At 26.2% G+C, this 8,614-nt stretch overlaps 14 annotated features.

The window, feature by feature from the left end:
- Positions 1 to 631: part of a mobile genetic element that runs on past the window's edge.
- Positions 632 to 786: 155 nt separating this feature from the next.
- Positions 787 to 823: a mobile genetic element.
- Positions 787 to 823: a terminal%2Cinverted (terminal inverted repeat of Banshee-A3 transposon ID:TVAGG3_0028060).
- A 1,176-nt stretch (positions 824 to 1,999) lies between these two features.
- Positions 2,000 to 2,036: a mobile genetic element.
- Positions 2,000 to 2,036: a terminal%2Cinverted (terminal inverted repeat of Banshee-A3 transposon ID:TVAGG3_0028070).
- Positions 2,037 to 2,265: 229 nt separating this feature from the next.
- Positions 2,266 to 2,302: a mobile genetic element.
- Positions 2,266 to 2,302: a terminal%2Cinverted (terminal inverted repeat of Banshee-A3 transposon ID:TVAGG3_0028080).
- A 359-nt stretch (positions 2,303 to 2,661) lies between these two features.
- Positions 2,662 to 2,684: a mobile genetic element.
- Positions 2,662 to 2,684: a terminal%2Cinverted (terminal inverted repeat of MuDR-6/TvMULE4 transposon ID:TVAGG3_0028090).
- A 238-nt stretch (positions 2,685 to 2,922) lies between these two features.
- Positions 2,923 to 3,090: a mobile genetic element.
- Positions 3,091 to 3,238: 148 nt separating this feature from the next.
- Positions 3,239 to 4,115: a mobile genetic element.
- A 1,288-nt stretch (positions 4,116 to 5,403) lies between these two features.
- Positions 5,404 to 5,506: a mobile genetic element.
- Positions 5,484 to 5,506: a terminal%2Cinverted (terminal inverted repeat of MuDR-6/TvMULE4 transposon ID:TVAGG3_0028120).
- A 1,572-nt stretch (positions 5,507 to 7,078) lies between these two features.
- Positions 7,079 to 8,000: a mobile genetic element.
- Between the last annotated feature and the right edge of the window lie 614 nt (positions 8,001 to 8,614).

Here is an 8,614-nt window from a genome sequence, read left to right on the forward strand (position 1 = left end):
GCCGGGAATTGAATGACATACAGATAGTTTGAGGAAATTTGTTATAAATTATAATATAATTGAAGAATTAATTATCAAAACAAGTCTAAGAGCCATTGTCAGATTTTCCCGAAATGCAAGGTTAAGATTTTAGCAGCGACTAACTTTGAGTGTACATATATAATTGTTATACTGAGTACTTTCTATCTGTGTTACTTATTTGAGTCTAAGAGCCATTGTCAGATTTTCCCGAAATGCAAGGTTAAGATTTTAGCAGCGACTAACTTTGAGTGTACATATATAATTGTTATACTGAGTACTTTCTATCTGTGTTACTTATTTGAGTCTAAGAGCCATTAGTCAGATTTTCCCGAAATGCAAGGTTAAGATTTTAGCAGCGACTAACTTTGAGTGTACATATATAATTGTTATACTGAGTACTTTCTATCTGTGTTACTTATTTGAGTCTAAGAGTCATTTCTACCATAGAACTAGATATTGTCTCTCATTAAATATATATAACTGTAAACTGCTTAATTCATTTATCTATTTAGATAAAATTATATTTATATAAGAGTTCATGTTATTATTTCATCTTTATTATTTTTTTTATTCCTTTGAAAAGTGACACTGGATAGTTTGTCCCTTTCTCTTTATCGATTGATTGTAATTTTTTGTATAAAAAAAGTTTTTATTTATATTAAAAATATATTCGGTTAATGATATTATCTTATAATTTGTAAATAAATCTAGTAATAAAATAACTTTAATAGTTGGTGTCACTTTTTCGAAAATTCTGGTTTTTTCGTTGTAAACAGAAATTCATCAAAAGTGACACCTCAGAAAAGCTAAAATATTGAATTTTTGGAACTTTTGATAGAGCACGTTTTTAAATATTAATTAAAGTAAATGTATATTTTGTAAAGATTCTTTTTAATAAAAAAATAAAATTTTGAAGAAGAACACAAAATCTTCTGAAAAATAATATCACATAAACTCATAATATTTTCTAATATATAACTATTTTATATAAAAATCAAATTCAATGATCTTAAAAGCGAAGGATAAACCTCAAAATTTACGAATATAATGAGTGGGAATATAATGCTTATCTATCATAAAACCATATGAAATATCAATTTTTGCTTTACGCCTAATTTTGACGACAATTAGCAAAAAATGTTAAATGTTAACACTCAGTCCATTTGAATATGAAAAATAAAATTGACTTTGATTAAATGTTTTTATTTATCATGCAATTCTTCTTGCGACCAAAGATTTGAATAAATTTCAAAAAATAAGATAGCTTAAAAAATAATATACGGTAGTGTTTACTAATAGATGAATAGTATATAAATTCTATTAAAATGGATTTGATCCAAAAAAATATAAAACCAAAAATAATTGTTATAATTTAAATGAAGAAGTAATTTAAAACGATTTTATTTATGATCAAATTTTATATATTTTTTTTGGATCAAATCCATTTTAATAGAATTTATATACTATTCATCTATTAGTAAACACTACCGTATATTATTTTTAAGCTATCTTATTTTTTGAACTTTTATTCAAATCTTTGGTCGCAAGAAGAATTGCATGATAAATAAAAACATTTAATCAAAGTCAATTTTATTTTTTATATTCAAATGGACTGAGTGTTAACATTTAACATTTTTTGCTAATTGTCGTCAAAAATTAGGCGTAAAGCAAAAATTGATATTTCATATGGTTTTATGATAGATAAGCATTATATTCCCACTCATTATATTCGTAAATTTTGAGGTTTATCCTTCGCTTTTAAGATCATTGAATTTGATTTTTATATAAAATAGTTATATATTAGAAAATAATATGAGTTTATGTGATATTATTTTTCAGAAGATTTCATTCTATATGCCTATGAAAAGTACTCTCAAAACTAACTTTTTCCTAATTATAATTAAAACTAGAATATTGTATTATGCTTAGTATTATTTCATTTTTCTCATTCAATTTAGAATTTACAAATGTCAAAAAATTGAGAGCTGTCACTTTTGATGAATTTCTGTTTATTACAAATTTAAAGTTATTTAATTTGGATTATAAATAAATAGGCTAATACAATATTTAAAAATGAGAAAAAATAACTTTTCAAAGAACTTTTCATAATCTCAAAGAAAATTTTTTATTCAATAATTATATAAATTAATTAACATTCATAATGGAATTGGATTTTTTTTATAAAAAATTGGTCCTACTTAACTTTTTGAGGAATTTGGCTTTTCATTTTTATTATGAGTAGTGTAATAAACAGAAATTCATCAAAAGTGACAGCTCTCAATTTTTTGACATTTGTAAATTCTAAATTGAATGAGAAAAATGAAATAATACTAAGCATAATACAATATTCTAGTTTTAATTATAATTAGGAAAAAGTTAGTTTTGAGAGTACTTTTCATAGGCATATAGAATGAAATCTTCTGAAAAATAATATCACATAAACTCATATTATTTTCTAATATATAACTATTTTATATAAAAATCAAATTCAATGATCTTAAAAGCGAAGGATAAACCTCAAAATTTACGAATATAATGAGTGGGAATATAATGCTTATCTATCATAAAACCATATGAAATATCAATTTTTGCTTTACGCCTAATTTTTGACGACAATTAGCAAAAAATGTTAAATGTTAAGAGGGGGGCACAAACTTGCCCAGCGAGGTGAAGTGAAAAGTGATGGGTTTACATGTCAGAAATGTAAACTGTTAGATTTGAAACAAAAAATGGATTATTTTATTATTATATGATAGAGAGATTTGGTAAGTTACTATCAAATTTGTAAGTAAGGGGGAAAAAAGTAAGAAAGAAAAAAAATTTTAAAATAAAAAGCCACTCGCTTCGCTCGCGGTTGACAAAAAGAACAAATTCGAAAAATAATTGTATGAAATTACGAAACTAAGCCACTCGCTTCGCTCGCGGTTGACAAAAAGAACAAATTCGAAAAATAATTGTATGAAATTACGAAACTAAGCCACTCGCTTCGCTCGCGGCTTAAGAAAAGAACAGATTCGAAAAAAGGTTGTATGAAATTACGAAACTAAGCCCCTCGCTTCGCTCGCGGCTGACGAAAAGAACAGATTTGAAAAAAGATTGTATGAAACTACGAAACTAAGCCGCGAGCGAAGCGAGCGGCTTAAGTAAACAACATATTTCAGATTATCGATACTAAAAATTTTTTTATTTTATTACATTTTTTTTGCATTTTTTTTAAGGGTGCACACGAGAGGATCATGTAAACTTCAGAATTTAGAACCTTATTTTTAGGCATTATCTTGGCTACCTATTTAGGCTCGAAAAGCAAAAAATATCAAAAAATACAACTTGACTCCATTATGACCCTTTCATGGAGGTAGTTTTTATCCGCTAGTATTTTCCCTTTGAATCTCTTTACAATTCGAAATCAAATTCAAAACTCAGTAGAAGAAAGGAAGAATCGACTTACTACGGTTGTAATACGAATAAATACATATATTTAATTATTTTTATTTACATAATAATTGTTTGAAGCTCATATTCCATCAAATTTTTAAATAAAAACATTAAAATGTTGAAAATGTTCATATATTTTAATAGGGTTTTGGCACTTTATTGAGGAATTACTACATACATAGTCGAACTGAACTTGATATTTTGAAATTTAAATTATTTATCAAAATTAAAATTTAACTTGAAATTTATAATTATTTAGTCATATTTTGCATAATTCTAAGTAGATTTTGTAAAAAATCAAGAAAGAAAAATTTTAACGTGCTTTATTTTTTCTTTTTTATAATAATACATATTATTATATAATTAACATATTCATAATGTTTCACCCTTTCAAAAATATAATCCTCCTCCTCCTCTCAAATAAACGTACATACGGGTGGCCTCTTTTTTCAAAAAATTAAAATTTGAAATTTTGGGCTCAAATATTAGAGATTTTTTCAACCTTCAACGATATATGTTGTCTATATCAGACCTCCTTTCTTTTTGATACTTAACATTGTTCCTAAATCTTAGCCGTTAAGGCTGTTCTGAAAATATTTTTTTCGAAAAAATTCGAAAAAAATTCTTAAAATTCAAAAATCCCTTAATTCCTGAGGATTAGGGTTGTTAGATTCCCGACGATAGGTGTCTTGGAAGATTTGCCTGGTGTCATCATAGTGTCTTTAAATCAAAAAATTTATTTTGGAGTTAGTTTTATTGATTTTTCAATAAAAAAACATTTCTAAAACAAGAAAATAAAACGATAAAATATTTATATTTTATATAAGGATCTTATATATTTAAAATAAATATCATTTTATTTTTTTCATTGGTGTCTGTCAAACCATAATACACTATTCAAAAATTCAATGTGTCTTGCGGTTTCAAAAGACACCTTCAAATTGAACGATAGCACAGACACTATTGAATTTTACCCATTGTATTTAGTTTTTACCCTTTTTATTTTTAAGAATTAATGACTGAAACAGTCGTTTTGCTATGACCTCAATCACTTTTATTTATTATTTTAAATATTATTTAATTTTATTATTTTGAATAGGCCAACTTATATTTGAGAAGCTCAATTTGAGACCACTTAATACATTGAAATATCATAAATATTGAAATATTAAAAAGTGTATTTCAAAATATTGAAATTATAAAAATTTATAATACTGAAATTGAGACAAATTAATAAATTCAATGTGTTTTTTGAATAACTCTCAAAATATATTTTTTGTTTATTTAATGATGAATAAATTGATTGCTTAAGTCAATCATAAAAACTAATTTAAGTTTAAAATAATGAAAGGATAATTTGATCGTTTTTTTAAAATACAATTATTTTTGATGATTTGCAAGAATCTTTGAAAAGAATATAATATAGGTTCTATTTTGTAAAATTTATCCAAATCATGTATGACATAAATTACGATTAAAACGATGAAAGAACCAAAAAAGTGTGTTTTGTGTTTTGTTGTTGCGTGTTGGATGCGGGATCCTGTTATTTCCGAAATCGACAAAAAAATTTGGAAAATTTAATTTCCGAAATCGAAAATTATATTAATGTTTTAATATTCTTATATCAAAAGGATTAAAGTTCATTAAGAGAAAAACAATTCTTCTTCTTCAATCTATTGCGCATTTATTTCTACACGCCAATAAGGAAGGGAAAATTATAAGACACCATGGTGTCTTCAAAACGCTAATTTTTGATATTTTTAACAACCCTACTGAGGATTTTGGAAAAAAGTTTTTACATGAACATGTGTATATTAGATGAAGTATAATTGATAAGGTAAAAATCAAATTTTATTGCATATTCATCGAGAAAATAAACTAACGAATCCCTAAAAAATTGAGAGGGTAATCCTCCTCCTCTCAAATAAACGTACATATGGGTGACCCTTAAGAAGCAAATTCTGAAGTTTACATGATCCTCTCGTGTGCACCCTTAAAAAATGCAAAAAAATTGAATACTTTACTGGCTGGGCAAATTTGTCGCCGCCCCTTCTTGCGACCAAAGATTTGAATAAAATTTCAAAAAATAAGATAGCTTAAAAAATAATATATACGGTATGTTTATCTAAATAGTATGGTTAAAGTATATATAATTTCATAAAATGATGTTTGATTCCTCTTTAAAATATGATATTATTTTATTTTATTTATGTGTTTTTATTCTTATTAAAATTAATTTTTTTAATTTATTGTTTAATTTTTTTTTCTTCTATGTATTATAATTATATCTATTTATTTTTTTTAAGATTTTTTATTTGTGTTTGTTTTTTTTGTTTATCTCACATCATTTATTATTTTTTTTTATGAATCTTTTTACTACAATATGTTAAGGACCACTTTTATGACTACTGCCAAATCTATAAGCAGAGAATGGCTATTTGAAGCTAAAAGAAGAATAGAAGAAGGTGAATCTTACAAAAGTGTGGGAAAGGAAGTTGAATTGGAAAATGGTAAAATTAAATTGAATTGTTGCCGAAAATACAATAAGAAGAGCATTTCAACTTCAAGAAATCGAATTACCAAAGTTAGTCGCGGCAGAAAACCAAATCCACCAACATTTGAGCAAAAACAATTAATTAATTCTTGTGTTTCACAATATAAAGGAGGAATTTCAAAAACTTATTTATTGATTAAAAGGTTTCAAAATATTGCCTCAAAATCCCGATTGTGAGAAAGAAAAAGAAGAAATTGCAAAGAATTTGAAAATATAGAAGATTTGACAAAAGATCAAATTTTTGACAATTTACAAAAAATAAAGCATCATCAAGTGGAAAAATTTATGATGGAATCAGGTTTATCTTCAAAAAGAGATTACAAACCAGCAGATCCACCTACCAAATATTGTGCAATATAAAGAATTTGATATGGCACTGCGATATTCATTACCTTCACGGTAATGTTTCTTTTCCATTTTTTGCCATATTGGATGATATGACACGTAAAGTTCTCAAAACTAAATTATTGAAAAACAAGTCTTCCAACAACAAGCGAAGGTTTTAAGAAAACTTTTAGAGGAGTTTATTCCTTACTGCATCTGGACCGATAACGGCGGTGAAAACCGCGTGAATTCGGCCAGGTTATGCAGGAAAACGGAATAGTTTGGAAGCACACCTTGCCGTATATGCCAAGACAGAACGGCAAGGTGGAGCGCCTGTGGCCAAGCTTAGAAAAGTTTTTGCCAGACGAGTTGGATGATATTCAAAAATCAAGGACTCAGTTCAGCAGTTCATTGAAAAATACAACAAACACCACATTTTATCTCTCGATATTAATCCAAAAACGAATTAGTAATTACATCCTAACGAATTATTCCGAAGTTTCAAAAATTTTTGGTACGCAGCCAAAATTCAAAAATGGAAGTTATATATCAAGACAAATGGGTCTTAGCAAAATTTGAATAATTACATCATTTTAAATGACTACTAAACAATTTTATTTATGATCAAATTTTATATATTTTTTTGGATCAAATCCATTTTAAAGAGATTTTATATACTATTCATCTATTAGTAAACACTACCGTATATTATTTTTAAGCTATCTTATTTTTTGAAATTTTATTAAAGGTGACCAAACTATTTTTTGGAAAGTCCGCCATAACTTTAATGGTACTATTTCAGCGTGTACAATGAATACAAAAATTCTAAGAGTGCCACATAAAATAGTACTTTAGACTTGAGTTAATGCTACCAAGCAAATGTTAAAGATGACTTTATGTTTTTGATAATCAAAGATTAAAATCATTATTGTCTAAATCAATAATCATAACGACAGAAGTTAATGTTTTTTCATCAGTGCTTTAAATCCACTTTTAAAAGTATACCTCAAAAATCAAAATATCAAAAAAAATTGGCCGATAGGTTTGGCTTTAATTTTTGTCTGCTTTTATGATTTGATATGGATGTTATATTTTTAAAAGTTGAGCCAAATTCACCAATAGATTTTTGAGATTTGCAAATACTCAATAATTTTCAGCGTGTTATCTTTTATTAAAAGAACTATTTGGTTTCAGTATCATATAAATTGATATTTACTTTCTATTTGAACCTTCATTTAGCTAATGATTTAATAATACAGATTTCATCTAGTCCTTATAAGAGAATTTGAATTTGTTATAAATAAAAAACAAACAGATTAAGCTTACACTTCTATAATAAAGATACTTTTATAGAAATCAGTATGAAATGTGTTTTGGCTTTTGGAAGCATATACAGACATAATCGCCATAATCAAAATCTATTATACCCAATAAGTAAATAAATTTGTCGAATATAGATTTTCCATAAAATTAGTTTTTTAGTCTGATCTTAAAATAATTAATTTTTTTTTATAAAAAAAAAATCACATTTAAAAGTAACTTTTTAGTAGCTCGAAATCCTGTTGGTGATTTCGGCGTACTTCAAAATTAGCTTTTCTTCTACATATGCAAGCTATATTTTAAATATGGGGCAAATCGGATCGGCGAAAGGAGTTTAGTTCCCTTTAATTTTATTCAAATCTTGGTCGCAAAGAAGAATTTGCATGATAAATAAAAACATTTAATCAAAGTCAATTTTATTTTTCATAATTCAAAATGGACTGAGTGTTTAACATTTAACATTTTTCTCTAATTGTCGTCAAAAATTAGGCTTAAAGCAAAAATTGATATTTCATATGGTTTTATGATAGATAAGCATTATATTCGTATCGTGCTGAACCGTTGGGAAAAATTGAATACCCGAGGTTCAGCATACATATAAAAGAAAGACTTAGAGCCTAGGTTAAGCAGGAAGATAGAGGGTACATATGAGATTATCCTCAGTAACTCTCAGGCAAATCTGAGTTTTTTGGTCAGATATATAAGATTATTGTGAACGAAAAATTATCTAATATAGGCCTAATTGTCATGTGCGCATATAGAACATAATGTATATATATATGTTTCTTGTGTTATTATAGGTTAAATCCATAGTTTGATATGTGAGAATAAATTATATCTTAACACAGAAATCGTTTTTTTATATTATCACAGTAGATATGAGGGGTACTATATGAGTTATAATATATATTATTAGGAATAAGTATATAGAATCCAAAATAATGGGAATGCATAACGTTT

The sequence above is a fragment of the Trichomonas vaginalis genome, chromosome IV (genome assembly GCF_026262505.1).
Source record: "Trichomonas vaginalis G3 chromosome IV, whole genome shotgun sequence".
NCBI classification, from domain to species: domain Eukaryota; phylum Parabasalia; order Trichomonadida; family Trichomonadidae; genus Trichomonas; species Trichomonas vaginalis.